Genomic DNA, 18,594 nt, shown 5'->3' with positions numbered 1-18,594 from the left:
GGTGGCCAGCAGCTTAGCTACAGAGAAATAGTAGGGCAAGATCATAAGAACATTAAAAACAAGTTATAATAATAATTATTATTTATTACATTTGTATACTGCCCCATAGCCAAAGCTCTTTGGGGGTTTACAACAATTAAAAACATTAAAACAAATATACAAATTTAAAAACACATGCTAAAATGCCTGGGAGAAGTTCTGCTGGATCAGACCAAGGGCCCATCTGGTCTGTAATCACATTCACACCATACATTTATTCCACTATTATTTGAGATTAAACTGTCATGGCTTCCGCCAAAGAATCCTTGGAAGAGTAGTTTGTGAAGGGTGCTGAGAGTTGTTTAGAAACTCCTATTCCCTTCACAGAGACACAGTTTTCAGAGTTCTCTGGGAAGAGGGACTGACTGTTAAACCACTTGGGGAATTGTAGCTCTGTGGAAATAGGAGTCTCCTACCAACTCTAAGCACCCTTCATAAACTACTCTTCCTCGGATTTTTGGGGGGAAGCCATGGCTTGAATAATAGTGTTCTACATCCTTTTCTCGCAGAGCAAACAACCAGATACCTAAAGCAAGCCTGCAGGCAGGACCCAAGGACCACAGCACTTTCCCCACTTGTGATTCCCAGCAACTGGTACTCTGACCGTGGAGCTGCTCTAAAATATTGTCATCATGGCTAGTAGCCACTCATAGCCTTATCCTCCAATGGAATGTGTGATATTGCTTGGGAATCTGTCACATTCAAGGCTGTTTCTACCTCCTACTATTAGGCAAGGTGAGATGGTTTTTCCCCAGCAGCAGGCCATGTTGCTAGGCAGGGTGAGGTGGCCTGCCCCAGGGGGGCAGCTTTTGTGGAAAAGGCAGTCAACTGCCAATGATTTACTCTAATAAAATTAACAGAGCAATTGTTTGCAAGTTTAGTCCGCTGTTTCTCTATGTGCAATGGTGCTTACTCCCAACTATGTAGCTTCAGGCTGCAATTCTATGGGGAATATTTTTTAGATCAAGAGCCACATTCCCTTCTGGGCAACCTTCTGGGGGCCACATGCCAATGTTGGGCAGGGCCAAAAGCAAAAGTGGGTGGAGCAACAAACATACATTTTACCTTTATCCTGTAGGCTTGTTTCAACCAACACCCACCCTTGTCTATCCTCCATCCAGATAAGCAAGAGGCATTATCAGCGATCAAAGGCACATTCTAGCCAGGCATAAACATTCAAGACCTAGAGGGGGGGGGCTGGGGAGAGTCCAGAGGGCCAGATAGAGAGGACTGGAGAGCCATATTTTGCCTCTGAGCCTAAGGTTTTCAACTGCTGGAGTGAGCACAGTGGGACGTATAGCATTTCTTTGTTACTCATTTCCTCAGCTCTAAGATAACTGGACTGTTGCTGTGAAGATGAGGGTTGATGGCACACCCTTTCACATACCATGATGCAACACAATGTTAGAGTAGTTCTGATGGATAGCTCATTCCGAAAGATTTCCAAGGATGATCTCCCATTGAGGAAACATGCCCACCACTTGTGGATATTAACAACTCAAGGTGCCATCTAGTCTAGGAGTCGGGAAACTCAGGCCCAGGGGCCAAATGCAGTCCTCAAGAACTTTCTGTTTGGCTCTCAGGACTCTCTGTATGCCATCCCTCTCCATAGGCCGCCCCATCCTTGAGTGCTTTTGCTTGAAGTTTGACAGAAGAGCAGAAAAGAAATCAACCGCTCTTAGAAGCCCCCTTGTTTACCCTTTCAAGCACACTTCCCTAAGCAAAGTGGAGTTTGGCTGGTGATGGTGGAATCAGCCTTGCAGCAAATTCACTTTGCACATGCTCAGGGGCCTATTTCCCTATTATTACATCATATGCCTAAAGGTAAGGTTCTAGGGTGGTATTTAATGCTAGTCCTCCTCAAAGTAGACACACTGAAGATAATAGACATGACTAACTTAGGTTTATTCATTTCAGTGGGTCAACTCTGAGTAGGACATAGTTGAATGCAACCCTTAGTGATGAAAATAAGTTCTAGGGCTGATCTCTGGCACAAATTAAGCCCTGAAAGTATGTTTTTCTCTGTTTCCTGCAAGAATACAGGAATGCCCTTCAAATGTTGTGTGGTTAAGGGGTAAGATAAATGGTTTTCTTTGAATGCGTTCTGCTAACAAGAAAGCAAGCCTGGGAAGGAGATATAAGTGTCGATCCAGCCATTTTTTTCTCCCAGCCACAATGGTGGTACCTAATGGGAGCTTCCTGCAGCAGGGGCGAACCATACAGATGCAACTCGTCAGACAAGCTCTCTTTGGACAGTGTTGGGAATGAAGCCAAGGGAGTCCATCTAACAGCTTTTCCTGTGCTATTGGAGGTTGCTGATTCATAGGATCACCATAAGTCAAAATAGACTTGAAGGCACATAACATCCAAACTTCTGGGAGAGAAGTGGTAGAACATGAGGGGTGGGAAACCTGCACCCCTCCAAATGTTCCCAGACTACAACTCCCATCAAGCCCAGCCAGCATGGCCAGTGGTCAGGGATGATGGGAGTTGTAGCCCTATAATATATGGAAGGCCAAAGGGTCCCTACCTCTGCAGTAGATATTTATTTATTAATAGTATTTGTTAGTTGCTTTTTCCCAAAAATAGGACTCAAAGTGATGTACAAAAAGGAAAACAAAAACACACTGCATATGAAATAGCTTACAGCAAGTCAAACAATGGCAAAAACAATTTCAAGCAAAATAATACAACAGAGAAAATAATAAATGGCAGATATAACAGCAACACAAAAACTATACCAACACTATAAATATAACATAACACATTGTAACAATCCTAATTACATCCTATACATTGTAACAATCCTATTACTCAACTAGTCAATATGGCAAAAGTAGAAGTAACACAATTTCAACTTCAATTTAGCTACTAGAACCACCCCACCCACGATGTTATTCACAGTCTTATTCTTCTAGCAACATTCTTCTAGATAACAGCTAGATGGACCATACTGAGCTAGATTAATATTAGGCAGGCATCTTTGCTTAATTGTTCTCAGCAGCTGCTAAAAACGTTTTTGTTTAGTCAAAACCTACCCAAAGTGTGTAATTTTGTTAGGTATGTTTGTTTTTAAAACTGCTAGTTTTATTTTTATTTTGATAAATTGTATGTCAAGTTTGTTTTGAACATTTGATTTGATCAGTATTTCTAAATGAATGTTTTATATTGTTTTAGGCATATCCGCTTAGTGGTTTTTGTTGATTGAGCGGGATACAAATCTAATTCAAATAAATAAATGGACCAAAGGTGTGACTTTCTAACGTTCCGACACCTCTCAGCTTGGCTTTACAGACCAAAAGATCTCTTCTCCTTTCCTTCATCATGTGATTTCCACTGGCATTAGGATTTAGGAATGAACAGAGAGGGAGATGGGAGCAGGGGCATCACTAGGGGTGTGTGGGGGGGTGCAGACCGCACCAGGTGACACCATCAGAGGGGGTGACTCTCAGCTTTAATTTTAAAAAAAAATAAGTTTCTAGGTGGTCCGGTTCTTGAGATATACATAAAAACGTCAGCCGCCCCCTAGTGGCATCACGCGGGGGGTGCGGAGGGTGCGGAGTGCACCAGGTGACACCATCAGAGGGGGGTGAGTCTCAGCTTTAATTTAAAAAAAATTAAGTTTCTAGGTGGTCCGGTTCTCGAGATATACATAAAAACGTGAGCTGCCCCCTTTAAATCTTTTTTTAAACTACTGTATAGCACTTTGTAGCTTTAACCCCGCCCATTCAGGATTGCAGCCAATCAGTGAAGTGTTTGTTTGACCTGTGGCAGTGTCTAGTAAACCTCATTGCAAGGCCAGAAAATGGTGGTTCCTCCCCCCCCCCGTTTATCTGAAAATCTCATAAATTGGGTAAGTATATACATTTCAGTTTTTTCCCCTCTTGTGTATAGGAGTCAGATCCTGGGCAGTGTTTTCAAAACCTTCCCAATACTTGCTTTTGTGGGGGTAAAAGCATTGCTAATCCCATATGTCCAGAGTAAATCCCATTGAATTCAATAGGATTTACTTTTGAGTAGACATGGTTATGAATGTGCTGAAAATCAATGGGACTTTGGAGTGAATGTAAAAAAGAATTGTGTTTGTGTTCTCTTTCTGTCCCTCCCTCCTCCAGTCCTATTTTAAAGCAAGTAGGCAGGGCTTACTTAGGTATTACAGTTTTTATTCTGTAGGAACGAATACTGATTTTTTAAAAACTAATACTGATTTCTCTGCAATGACCAACTGGTTTGACAATAAACTATTATATGGGCTGTATGTATTTATACATCTGCAGTGTGTGTGTGTGTGTAGTCTTTCCAACAACCCTGTGAGGTAGGGTTGGAAACCAAGGCAGCTCACAACAAGAAATAAAGCCATTTAAAATCCAATAACCATAAAGCAAGAATAAACAGTTGGAAAACAGCCTAAAGAGGCATGATTCTGAATTTGGGGTTGGGTGAATGAAGTTTATTTATTTATTATTTGATTTATATCCCGCCCTTCCTCCCAGTAGGAGCCAGGGCGGCAAACAAAAGCACTAAAAGCACTTTAAAACATCATAAAAACAGACTTTAAAATATATTAAAACATCTTTGAAAATATTTTTTTAAAGCTTTTTAAAAAAGAAAAGGCTTAAAAACATATTAAAAAGCAATTCCAACACAGACTCAGACTGGGATAAGGTCTCAACTTAAAAGAACAAGTTCCTTATCACTTGAGGCTGTAGTTCTCTGCACACTTCCCAGTTTGAGTAAGCCCCATTGAATACATTGGGACTTGCTTCTGAGTAAACAAACATCGGATTGCACTATAAATATATTTACAGATTGTGTAATTCATAAACATATTTGAGAGTCATGTTTATATAAATATTTCTTCACACTGCGACCCAATAAGTATTTGATTTCACGCTATGGTTGTAGATGATTTTTTCCTCTACATTTTAAGTGTGCCCTTCTTCCTGGGGGTGGTCATGGTTCTCCATTGTTTTCATCCTGAGGGGAGGATAGGCTGAGAGATGGTGAGTAGCACATTTAAGGTCTCTTCACCTCCCCCCCTTTTTCATTTGCATTTATTTTATATTTCTCCAATATCTTCCCCTGGCTGTTTTTATGTATTTTAAATATTTTTAGATTAAATAAATAGGAAATCATAATTGTGAACCTCCCTAAAAGCAATTTACCTATCCTTATGTTTTGGCAAAGTGATGGTGTGGAGGCATGCTGGTAGAACAAGAGACCATGTTTGAGGCATGTTATAAGGTGTTTGAGGACTTTGTCACACATTACTTTTTGAGACCTGTAGATTCATGTTGGAAAGAACACGTGCACGTATTGAATGGTGGCTTGGGTGCTGTTTTTTCAGTCTACGCTGCATGCGTAGGGAAGGTGATACATCATCTGGCAGCTAGCTTCATAACGTGAAAATGAAAAACATTTGGATCACCATTCACTTGTTTACTTTTCTCACTATTGAGACCACTTCATATATTACTTTTTCATACACAGAAATTTATTCTTTGTATAGGAAAAAGTATTTTGTAAAATATGAAGGACAGTGGCTGCCCAGTCAGTATAACCACTGTACAAGATCTACTCAGCCACTGTAATTACCTTTTTGTTTTGAGTGCCCTTTTGTCTGGGTCTTGGTTCAGGTGTGTATCCAACTTTGATGTGCTTATGGAAGGGGTGTGCAAGTAGTGCCCCCCCCCAAGTGTGGAGGCTTGGACAAACATTGTGTTATGGAAACCAAAGTCTGTGTGAAAGTACATATTTGGGAATGCCATCAGTATAATCCTAAACACAATAAATAATATCGAACTTGCACTTTACAAAATATATTACGGTCATGTCCATAAGCACCAGGAGGGTAGTCGGCCAGGGGATCTTAGTCCCTCTGCTTTTTTGGAAGCAGGGTCCCTATGTCTCCAAGCATCCTACAGTCAGCATGAAAAGGGAGTGTGTTAGTCACTGAGAAGAGTCTTCTAATATGCTTCCTTGCCTTTTCTGCAGATTGGAGCCAATCAGAGTGAAAGGAGGTGAGTCAGCCACTGAGAAGACTCTTCTCAGTGGCTAACGCTCTCCACTTTCATGCTGATTGGCTCCTAGAGATGTTTGTTGTTGTGAGAGAATGCATTAACAAAGATCTCATTCTTAATCCAGGAGCAAAAAAGGGTGTATGTGGCTGTAACTATCATGAAGGGACTCTGCACTTCTGAATTTTCTACTAAACAACTGATAAATACCTATGTAACTTTGTGTGTGGAGACTTATTATTAAGAATCACTTTCCATGATTTTAAGGAGGTGTGTCCACACGCAAGCATCCCAGGCCCGTAAATGAGGGGAGAGAGCAGCATAGGGACATAAGCAGGTGTCTTATTCCAGGGGTTCCCAAACCTTTCTTCTATGTAGACCACTTGAAAATTGCTGAGGGTCTGAAAATTTACTATGGGCAAATGCAAGATAATTAACTCCCATTAGTAATAAGAGCAAGAATTTGAGCTGTGCATATGATATTGTAATTCAAAGGTGTAATTTTAATTTTGCTAGTTGTTTATGTCACTACTATTGCCATTACATTCAGTGATATATGGGAATTATGATTTACGAGTAACATTAGTACAAAAAACATTACTAAGGATTCTGTATGGTCTGATACGGGAGGAGGTCCATGGGGGTGACACCATGAGTTACCGCACCAGGTGACACCAACCCTAGTGACACCACTGGATGGGAGTAACAAAGCAAACATAGCCACACATACAAATTAGGAGTATCTGGAGGGGGGCTGTGGCCGTGGCCATTACATAGGAAATGCCAAGAGAGATTTCAGTGTGTCCACATGTGTATGTGTGGAATCCCTTATTAATCATGCAAACAGCCTATAAAGCAGCTGCATTCAGCATCCTACATCATTTCAAGGGAAATAGGTAGATCTGCTCAATTGAATGAGCATAGCTAGAAAGATCACAAGGAGCCAAACCTTCCATAACAACCTGAGCTTGAGAGCTATCTAGTGGTAGGTCCCCCTTACCAGGAGAGTCTCAACAAGTCAAAAGTGTGGGGCCTTTCTGCTAGGACCAATAGTGTTAACAGATATGCATCCTCATGGTGGCCAGCAAATCATTATAATTAAGCCTAAAGCCTGCAAGTTTTCCTAAGCTTAATTGGTAAATTAGTCAACCCAAGCTTTAGCTGATTAATCAAGAGCTAATCGACAAAAGCAAGATTAGTTGACAGAGCTGAAAGACTGAAGGTACACTTGCTTGCATTTTGTTACTGGAACATATTCAGTGAATTATTCAAAAATGACTTTCTTCTAGAACTACTAATTTACATTTTAAGAGGAAGGGAGTGGGGGATCTCTCTCACAAGCCTTCAATCTCATCAGAAAACTTTAGATGGATGTTTTTGTAGTATGCAACTGTGCTTAAATTGAATCAATCCTTTAAAAAAGTAGATGATTTAAGCAACTTAAAATCTGCAATTAGTTGATAGGCTTATGTAACATATAACAGAGGAGATTGTACAGCTGTGCTAGCCACTTTCAGTGAAATACTACAGGTTATGCTGATTTTCTGTCTGCACGGGGAGAGGATGGAGTGTCAGAGGGCACATTCAGACAAGCAAATCTCTACCAGCAGTGGTACTGTCTAGGAAAGGCTTTACTTCTTGATGTTCCTTGCTAGTGGCTATTAGGTTCTAAAAAGGGTACGGCTGCTTTGCAGAGCCAGATTAAGACATGCTGAGGCCCTAAGCCATGTCAAGATTCAGAGGCTCCATATCATAAAAAAAAAAATAGAAAAAAAGGGATGGGAAAGTGACAAGGATGGGATTAGTGGAAATGATGTCTGGTGTGGAATGGGACTTTAGAATGTGTTGCTAGGCTAACTCCCATTGTCTCCTCTAGGTCTGAGGTGAGGCTGAACAACCTGTGGGTGATGCGAGTAGTCCAGCAGCCCTGGAAAGGAAGTTGATAGGATTAGGTGTGGATTGGGATGGGGAGGTCAGGATTCAGATTGGGTGGTGGATTTTATATGAATGGTTACTTAAGCCAAAGCAAATTCGATTATACTAAAATATCTTGGTTATCTCCAACATATTTAGAGGCGCCTTGTAATGTGAGGCCCTAAACCATGGCTTACTTGGCTTGTTCCTAAATCCAACACTGCTCCCTTGGCTTTCACAGCTGGACTATAGGGGAAATGCTGGAAGGAGCAGTTTCTAATACCACTGAAGCACGATAATAGGGATGAGAAACTTGTAGCCTTCCAGATGTTGTTGGACTAAAACTCCCATCAGCTCCAGCCAGTATGGCCAATGGTCAGGGATGGTGAGAGTTGTAGTCCAACATCCAGAAAGCCACTGGTTCCCCATTCTGGCACTACATCCCTCCCCTGACATTCTTTTAATTGTGCATTTATGGTGATGTGGAGCACCCAACTCTTAGGAAAAGAGCAAATGCACATGGCAACTTCAAGGAGTTTTGAGCAACCATTGCATGCTTGATGGTTGTGCGAGTTGATCTTTGATTGCACCCAAGCAGGTCTGGTGAAGCCAAAGTCCTCTCTAGATACCCACAGAAGAGATGAAGTGTAAATGAGAAACACCCCACCCCAGTTCTTATTTTGCTGGCAAACTAGATGTTACTTCTTTCTTTCTCAGATAAATGAGATGGAAGAGAATCTTTTGCTGCCAGTTGGCATAAAAACAAAACATAGGAATTTATTTATTTGTTATATTCATTTATTACTACATTTGCATCCCACCTTTCCTTCAAGAAGCTCAAGGTAGCATAAGATCCTCTTGCTCCATTTTATCCTTACAACCACCTTGTGAGGTAGGCTAGGCTGACAGAAGGTTACCAGCCCAAGATCACACTTCACCACCACGAAAAAAATATGTGGGATCATATTTGGTGACATATCAGCAACTTTTTGGAAAGGAGGAGCACACTCTTTTAAAGGCTGACCCTCTCCCACGTTTGCCAGTTAAGCCCTTGCTATCAAACAATAAATAAACAATTATTTTCAGCAACTTCCACACTAGATTCTCAAAAGATCCACACATGCAGGGTCATTTCTCTTGGCCTTTAAATAAGATTGCAGTACAGAATCCAGAGGAGTTCTTTTATTAATTTTCTCTCTCTTTTTTTGGTTCCATGCTGCTTTCTTAATAACTTCCACTGGCTGACTGAAACAAAAACAGAAGTAGTAGTCAGAATGGTATCTGGTACCTGTAGGGATACAAGCAGGTATGTTTTGCCTCTAGGGTGACCAGATGTCCAGATTTTACTTTTTTAAAAAACCAAAAGCATGTATTTTTGCCAGGAGGGATTCAAATGGAAATGTTACATTGGGTCATATAAGCCTGAATGTATAACAAGACAATAATGAAGTCTGTTGCAGCTGTTTGTTAATCTGAATGGATGCAGTGCACTTGCAGGAACACCTGGTGAGTTTGGGCTAGCATCTTATCTGCTGTAAAAAGGTAAGACATTACTGAAGCGATCTGAGATGAGCCAGCCAAGGTGCTGTTCTCTGCTATCATTCTGTTTGGAAGATAATGTTTCAAAAGGTGCTTCCAGGCAACCTGTTTATTGAGCGAGCATCCTGAGTTTATTGAGCATTTATCAGTGCAGCAAGGCTAGACGACATTGGCTATTTAATGAGCATTCATTCTGATTTGTTTGCAGGGAGGTTTGATGACACCCTGTCAAAGCAAGTGTTATCTCCAGTGCATTTTCCTGTCATTTTCCTTATTGCAAAAAAAGTCCAATCTGTGCGTGAAGTGGATTTGTTGTAAAAGGCCTCCCAATCAACAATAATTGTGCAACCTGAATTTGCCAGTATGTGACTGAATCCCACTCAGAAATAGTGGCATTCTGGAAGCACCCACGGTTACCTCTCCCCATTACAGAGCAAGTATTTTCTAATGATGAAAAAGAACACTGACAAGACTTCCTGTGCCCTTGTGGTTGTCTGTTTATTTACAAAGTGCTGATTGAGCTGGCATGACAATGGTGTAGAAGCAAGCATTCAGACAGGTACTACCAAGAATGTCAAAACAACACCAGCACCTTTGAGCTCAACTTTGTTGTTGGAAAATTGGCATACAAATATTAAATCAAATCAAACCTTGAAGTAAACAATAACTTCAGAAACCTCATAGCAACAACGCCAGGCCGTGCAAAACTGGCTTCAGTCAGCCCCAACTTTGTCAGCTATCTTGAGTTATATACTCAAGGTAGGTACGTCGGAAGCTGCCTTATATAGAATCAGACTGATGGTCCATTTAGAGCAGAGTTGTCCACACTGACTGGCAGTGGCTCTCCAGGTGTTCAGACAAGGGCTCTCTCCCAGCCCTACCTGGAGATGTCGGAGACTGAACCTGGGACCTTCAGCATGCTTAAACAGATGCTCTTCCACCACTGAGCTAGAGCCATTTCCCCCAAAATGAACTAGATCCAACAAGTCTGAAGTCTACCCACCCCTGGGCTGCACTGACTGGCAGTGTCTCTCCAGGGTTTCAAGTTGAGTTAATGTCCAGTCCAAACTGGAAATACTGGGAGCCGGACCCAAAACCTTGTGCATGCAAAGCCGATGCTCCACCACTGAGCAACATTCCAAATGCTTGGAAGAAAAAGTTTATTTTATAACTTCCTTCTATCATTTTGCTGTAACTACACTGGAGAAGGAGGTAGTGGATATTGGCAGAGGAACATGACACAACATGGTGTGCACCCCCTCCCCAATTGGGGGAAAGTATATTTTGCTATTCCTGCCTCAGAGGGGTAGAACACTTTCCAAATATTCTAACATCCATATTAAAGGCAGTGCCTTAAAATGTCACAAAATAGTGTGTTAACTTTCAAGTTCTCTAGTACTCTTCATCAGGCTAGATGAAGAGTGCTGGAGAACTTGAAAGCTTACACACTATTTTGTGACATTTAGGTTGGCCTAATAAAGGTATTTGTCTAAACTCCTTTCAAAGCCATCCATGCTGGTGGATATTACTACACCTTGTGGTAGCAAACTAGATGCTGTTTGAAGCCCTTCAGATTGTGTGTCTTGAATCTTCCAACATTCAGCTTAACTGGATGACCCTGGATTCTAGTATGATGAGATGTCTCTGTCCACTTTCTCCACACTATGCATAATTTGTTGATACAACTGCCATGCCCCCTCTTAACAACATTTCTCCACCCCCCAAACTAAAAAGCCCCAGATGATATAACCTTTCCTCACAGAGGAATTGTTCCAGCCCCATGATAATGTTGGTTGGCCTTTCTAAACCTTCAGCTCTACTATATCCTAAGTTTTTGGGATGCAGCAACCAGAACTGAACACAATATTCCAAGCCCGGTTACACCATATATTTGTATAATGGCATTATATTGCTAGTGGAGAATACGGATATTAGTGGTTACTAGCCAAATGGCTATGTTCTATGTCCACTGTTGGAGGCAGTATGCCTCTGAATACCAGTTGCTTGGAATCATAAGTGGGGAGAGTACTGTGGCACCCAGGTCCTACTAAGGGGCTTCCTAAGGGTATCTGGTTGGCTACTGTGAGAACAGAATGCCAGACTAGATGTGTCTTTGGTTTGATCTAGCAGATTTATATTCTTATGCCCAAGGTCATCCAGTGAAAGCATAATGGCCAAGTGGGGATTTGAACTGTGATCTCTGTAGTCCTGCTCTGGCACTCTAACCACTACGCTACACTGGCTCTTAGGATTGTAGACAAGTTCTAGCTCCAACCTCTCATTTTTAAAATCAAGGTGGGGTGAGGGTGAGAGGCAGAATTTCAACAATATGGACTGCATAGAGCTCTGGGAATGCTTTTGCCTTTCTGCTGCCATCTCCTTCCTCCCCTTCTATGCACTTAACAGCTGCATGACCAGCATGACTTGCATTCAGCAGGTGCAATTTTCTTTTCATGCAACTGTTGAGCTTCTGTTTATTAACAGGAGCTGTTAAGGGCCTCTGAATCTCAGTCAGTGAGGAATCAAATTGTGTCTGCCCTACAAGACTGAGATATTCGTCTTTGTCACCTGCTTCAAGCAGTAATATGGCAAGGGAACTAAGATTTGATCTGTAGTGCAGCTAGGCCAGGAGCTCAGGGCTGAAATCCAGGGCCTCACACTCCAAGGCCCCTTCAAATGACCAGAGAATGGCAGATGATAAGGGGCTATAGTGAATGGGCCCCACATCACCACCTGGACTGGCATGAGCATGCAAGGGCCCACCAGAGCTGATAGCGGTCACCACATCATCCTTTCTTTTTCTTCTTTTATTTTATAGTCAGGAAGTGGTTGACTGGCATCTACATGGTTACAGATGCTTCATTTATTATTTTGTCTTTTTCTACAACAAAATGGTGCTGATTGCTAAGTAAATATGTTTAGCATCAGGTCAGCAGAAGCAAAACTTGTTTATTCCTGTCATTTTGGTGATGATGTTTTGGCTATGATTCAAGTGAGTTTAACATGCAAAACTGCACTTGCTCAGAATATTTCTTTTTAAAAAATCAAGGTTGGCAAACTGCTTTTTGTTTGCTCGCTCTAACATATCAGGAATAAAGAAACAGTTCTAAACAATGGAATGGTGGAGGTGGTAAGAAGTGTTAATTGTGTGCTTCACAGCTGAAGTAGTGTACATGGCTGTCCAAAGTCTGTCCACCCACCCCTCCCTCGGTCCAGCGTCTAGAATTACCTAGAACAATGGTTCCCAAACTTCCCCCCCCTCCACAGACCCTTTGAAAACTGCTGGGAGCCTTGGCAGACCACTTAATGGTTTTTCTGCTTGTTGTAGCAATTGTTATGTGCTGTGCTAGATGCTGTTTGATTTTTAATTGTATTTTATTGCTTCTTTTTATGTCTTCCATTGCATTTTATTGTATTGCAATTTGCATTCCATGGAGCTCAAACTGTAATACAATAAAATACACTATAAGAAATAAAAGCAATAAAAACACAATAAAAATCAATATAAATATTTAATACAGACATGCTGTGGATTATCTAAATGAAGCTTGCAGACCACAATTTGGGATCCCCTGACCTAGACACACCACTGGGCTTTACTGGAATCCTATGCACTTTTTCATGAGTGTAAATAAGTCCTATTGACCACAATGAGCAGTTCTGAGTAAACATGCATAGATTTGGCCTGCTGGAGACCTGGGTTCATTAGTCCTGCTCAGCCATGAAGGTGACCTGGAACCAGTCACTCCCTTTCCTACCGGGTAACTTACCCCAGCTGCACAGGGTCAGTGTGTAAGGATAAAAGGCTTCCCACTGACCTGCTTGGAGGAAGGATGTGATGCAAATAAATTATAACTTTAAAATGTAAATAGCTTATTCTAATGTATTATTATTAGTAGTAGTAAATATAATGAACTGCCTTCAAGTCGATCCCGACTTATGAATAGGGTTTTCATGGTAAGCAGTATTCAGAGGGGGTTTACCATTGCCTTCCTCTGAGGCTGAGAGGCCCAAGGTCACCCAGCGAGCTTCATGGCTGTGTGGGGATTCGAACCCTGGTCTCCCAGATCGTAGTCCGACACCTTAACCACTTTGCCACACTGGCTCTCAGTAGTAAATATTCAAGAATATAAATCAGGGATGGGACTATTTCAGACTTGTTGGATATTTTTGCTTTTTACCAGAACCCCAAGAGCTAACAACCAGAGCCTGAAGCAAAAGACATTCAGTTCTAGTATGTAAAAAACAGGTTGCCTCTGAGCACGTCCTGAATCTAGGGATTTTTTTTCTGGAACCAGAATTGTGCCCACCGTCCTTTCATAGAGGTTAGCTTCCTTCCTGCCAAAAGCCTAACTGAGAAAGGGGAGGGGGCGCCTTTTTGTTGTTGTTCTTGTGACACAACTGGGAGTCGGCAGTCCCTGCAGGATGTACTACAAATCCCCCCGAGATCTACCTGTAAATCCCGATCTATTTTCTGCCTCGCCCCAAAATCAAGCCCCGGGGGCTGTATTAATAACAACATTACAGCCCTTGTTGCTAGGCCCATACCCCCCCCTTTTAGGAAACCCCGCCCGTCTTCGCGTGGCCTGCGCGGAACTAAGGCGAGGCGGTTCAGTGTTTCCACCGGAGACGCGAAGGAGGAGCAGCGAGGGTAAGGGAAGAGGAGACTGACAACGGCTTGTGCCAAGGAGGCAAGAGAGAAGGGACGGAGATCCTCTTTGTTTTTCCTTATCGCAGCCTCGGCCCTAACGAAGGGCGGGTTGAAGGAGGCCGGGCTAGGCCAGCGGCTGCCCGAAAACGAAGGAGGCAGAGAGAGCATGCATGCCGGAGAAGCGGCAGTGAGAACAGGAGGAGAAAGGCTTTGCTAAGAGGCTTTCACGTGCCAGGTGAGGCAGCCGCTCTGGGAAGCCGTTCAGAGGGCTTCTGCTGCGTTTACATCCATTTATCATGTCCTGCCTTTCCTCCAAAGAACTCAGGGCTGCAAGCGTAGTTTTCCCCATTCCTCCGCTTAATCCTCGCGACAACCCTGTGAGGTAGGCTAGGCAAACCTGCCGAATTCCTTGGCCACTGTGCTGCCTTGTTCCTTGATTACTGTAGCTATTTTGCTTTCAGAAACAGCAGAAACTTGCAGCCCCTTAAAGACTTGTTATGTGCCTTAAGTTGATTATGATTCACGGCGACCCTATGAATCAGCGACCTCCAATAGCATCTGTTAAAGCTACCCTGTTCAGATGTTGTAAGTTCAGGTCTGTGGCTTCCTTTATGGAATCAATCCATCTCTTGTTTGGTCTTCCTCTTTTTCTATTCCCTTCTGCTTTTCCCAGCATTATTGTCTTTTCTAGTGAATCATGGCTTCTCATAATGTGTCTAAAGTATGATAATCTCAGTTCCATCATGTTAGCTTCTAGTTAGTTCTGGTTTAATTTGTTCTAACATCCAATTATTTGTCTTTTTCACGGTCCATGATATCTGCAAAGCTCTCCTCCAACACCGCATTTCAAATGAATTGATTTTTCTCTTATCCACTTTTTTCACTGTCCAACTTTCACATCCATACATAAAGATCAGGAATACCATGGTCTGAATGATCCTGACCTTAGTGTACAGTGATACACCTTTGCATTTGAGGACCTTTCCTAGTTCTCTCATAGCTGCCCTCCCCAGTCCTAGCCTTCTTCTAATTTCTTGACTGTAGTCTCCATTTTGGTTAATGACTGTGCCAAGGTATTAATAATCCTTGACAAGTTCAACATCCTCATTGTCGACTTTAAAGTTACATAAATCTTCTGTTGTCATTATTTTAGTCTTCTTGACTTTCAGCTATAGTCCTGCTTTTGTGCTTTCCTCTTTAACTTTCATCAGCATTCGTTTCAAATCATTACTGGTTTCTGCAAGTAGTATGGTATCGTCTGCATATCTTAAATTATTGATATTTCTCCCTTCACTTTTCACATCTCCTTTATCTTGGTCCAATCCTGCTTTCCGTATGATATATTCTGCATATAGATTAAACAAATAGGGTGATAAAATACACCCTGACACACCCTTTCCGATTGGGAACTAATCGGTTTCTCCATATTCTGTCCTTACAGTAGCCTCTTGTCCAGAGTATAGGTTGCTCATCACGACAATTGGATGTTGTGGCACCCCCATTTCTTTTAAAGCATTCCATAGTTTTTCATGATCTACACAATCAAAGGCTTTGCTGTAATCTATAAAGCACAGGGTGATTTTCTCCTGAAATTCCATTATCCAATGTATGTTTACAATATGATCTCTGGTGCCTCTTCCCTTTCTAAATCCAGCTTGGACATCTGGCATTTCTCACTCCATATATGGTAAGAGCCTTTGTTGTAGAATCTTGAGCATTACTTTACTTGCATGGGATATTAAGGCAATAGTTCAATAATGATTGCGTTCCCTGGGATCCCCTTTCTTTGGAATATATTATTAACAGGTGTCATTCACAAAAATCAATTGTTGATAACACAGGCATCCTGACATTAGTAAGCCAACAGCTACCCCTCTGGAAATTATTTTGTTTTATTTGTCACTGGCCTCTTTGTGTTTCCTTTCCCTCTGAGCTTGTTTCTCTGCATCCCACTATCACCATATAGATATATGCTTGCCAATTCAGGATTATACTTCATTCATCTGATGAAGTGGACTGTGGTCCGCAGAAGCTTATGCCACAATAAGATTTAAAGAGCCACACGATGCTTTGTTGTTTTTGCTCCAGCAGACAACAGTGGAGACCCCTCTAGAAGTTGTGACTGGCCTAAGGTCACTGAGCAAGCTTTATGAGTGAGTAAGGATTTGGTGTCCCCTGTAACTACTGCGCTACACTAGCTGTATTAGGGGAAGGGCTGTAGCTCAGTGGTAGAACATCTGCTTTGCATACAGAAGGCTCCAGACTGAATCCCTGGCATCTCCAGGTAGGGCTAGAAGAGATCCCTGTCTGAAACCCTGGAGAGCTGCTGCAAGTCAGTGCAGACAGTACTGAGCTAGCCACGCCAGTGGTCTGATTCAGTATAAGGCAGCTTTCTATGTTCCCAAGGGCCTGGCCAGTAATACAGTGCATGCTTTGCATGCACAGAGTCCTATGTCCAATTCACATCATCTCCAGGTAGGACTGAGAAAGTCTCCTGTCTGAAATCCTGGAGAGTTGTTGCCGGTCAGTGTGGACTGGGGTGGGGAACTGGTGCCCTCCAGATGGTGTTGGACTACAATCCCCATCAGCCCCAGGCAGCAAGGCCAATTGTCATGAGCGCTGAGAGTTGGGATCCAATAGCACCTGGAGGGTCACAGGTTCTCCACCCCCCTGGCGTAGGCAATACTGAGCAAGTTTCTATGTTCTTAGGATGCAATGAGTGGAGCTTCAAAAAATATGGGACAGAAAATTAGTATTAGAATTGCAATCTGGCCAGCATTTTACTGGTCTAACCAGAATTTCAGTCTCATTGCTAGTTGGCAGGGGGACCATCCATTAAGTGTGCTCCGCATCTACAGCAGGGGTTCCCAAACGGTGGTCTTCAAGCTTCATTCAGGTGGTCCACGGCGTGTCTGGATTTGTGGTTGGAGACTGCACATCCATTGCATTAAATATTTGTATTGATTTTGATTGTATTTTTATTGCTTCTTTTATTTCCTATATTGCATTTTATTGTATTGCAATTTGAATTCTGTGGAATTCAAGATCATACAGCATGTAACATGGTGTATTCGTTACAACAGGCAGAAAAACCATTAAGTGATCCACCAAGACTCTTAGTAATGGTCAAGTGGTCCATGGGAAAAAATGTTTGGGAACCACTGCTCTAGAGGGTGGGAAAAGTGTGATTTATTTCATAGTCCTCAAACAGGAATATTTAAACTTTAATAAGAAAAAATGTGTTCAATATTTTTTATACTTTCTATAAGATAGGTATGTGTGTTTTAAAGAAAATGTGGTAGCCTCCAAGGAAGGAGCACTCTGTTCATATGTCCTCTATTGTTGACATTGGTCTGTGACAAAAACAGCTTTTTGTCTCAAGAGAAAGGCACTTTGCACATGCTCAGATACATGTAGACATGGGGTCCTTAGGTTTTTTTGTATGTGTACATATATATTTCAGAATAATTTAGCCTGAGCTTCCAGCGCTTCTCGGCGCTTCACTAATTTGGCAGTTTTGAATTGTGTCCATGTCCCATATGTTTGGTGCTTGTTCCGTTTTTGCAGAGATTTTGCGGCATGATGCAAATTGATGGTGCCTGATGCCCTGAGTGCGTCGTCAGAGCTTGGAAACGTTCCTTTTTTAAACTACAGTTGAGCTGATGGGAGTTGTAGTTCAAAAAAGAAATGTTTCCAAGCTCTGACAACGCGCTCAGCAGCTGAGTCCAAGAAGGGCGTCCGGTGCCATTTTATTGTTGAGAGAAGTGGCGGAGGGCGACTGACTGTGTGAGCGAACAGGCAGGGGGGAGAGCGAGCGGGCAAGGGGGGGATGAGCGAGGGAGGTGGCGGAGGGTAAGCAAGTGTGCAGACAGGCGGGGGAGAGTGAGCGGGCAAGGGGGGGATGAGCGAGGGAGGTGGCGGAGGGTAAGCAAGTGTGCAGACAGGCGGGGGAGAGTGAGCGGGCAAGGGGGGGATGAGCGAGGGAGGCTGCGGAGAGTGAGCAAGTGTGTGAACAGGCAGGGGGGAGGGCAAACGGACAAGGGGGGATGAGTGAGGGGGCGGTGGAGAGCGAGCGAACAGGCAGGGGGAGGGTGAGCGGGCAAGGGGGGATGAGCAAGGGAGGCTCCGGAGAGTGAGCGAACAGGCGGGGGAGGGTGAGCGGGCAAGGGGGGGCGAGTGAGGGAGGCGGTGGAGGGCGAGCGAGCAGGCGCGGGTGGGCGGGCAGCTCCCTCCCTGCGATCCACAGCAGGGAGCCTGCCATGGAAGGGGAGCACTACTCCCCCACCATAATGAGGGCAAGCGAGCAGGGGGGGAGAGGGCGATGCATGGAAAAGTGGAACATCAATCAGCTGCTGCGGGGGGAGCTTCAGGGGCCAAGCGCTGTCAGCTAGAGCTCCCCACACTACAGCTGACTGATGGTCCGCTTTTTGGCGA

The 18,594-nt window shown here is 43.0% G+C and overlaps 1 protein-coding gene across 2 annotated transcripts in view; it reads left to right on the top strand.

Moving 5' to 3' along the window:
* The first annotated feature begins 13,353 nt into the window (after positions 1–13,353).
* The window catches only part of AGK (acylglycerol kinase), a 54,565-nt gene continuing 49,324 nt past the window's right edge, over positions 13,354–18,594 (top strand). Inside the window, exon 1 of one of the 2 annotated variants that reach the window (XM_061638768.1) lies at positions 13,354–13,373. The gene's annotated coding sequence lies outside the window, so the exon portion shown is untranslated. Of the gene's footprint in view, positions 13,374–13,950; positions 14,396–18,594 lie in introns of those variants that run through there. The other variant, XM_061638767.1, reaches the window with a different exon arrangement.

The sequence above is a fragment of the Rhineura floridana genome, chromosome 8, assembly GCF_030035675.1.
Source record: "Rhineura floridana isolate rRhiFlo1 chromosome 8, rRhiFlo1.hap2, whole genome shotgun sequence".
Lineage (NCBI taxonomy): Eukaryota > Metazoa > Chordata > Lepidosauria > Squamata > Rhineuridae > Rhineura > Rhineura floridana.
This window is presented reverse-complemented; position numbering and strand designations above follow the sequence as displayed.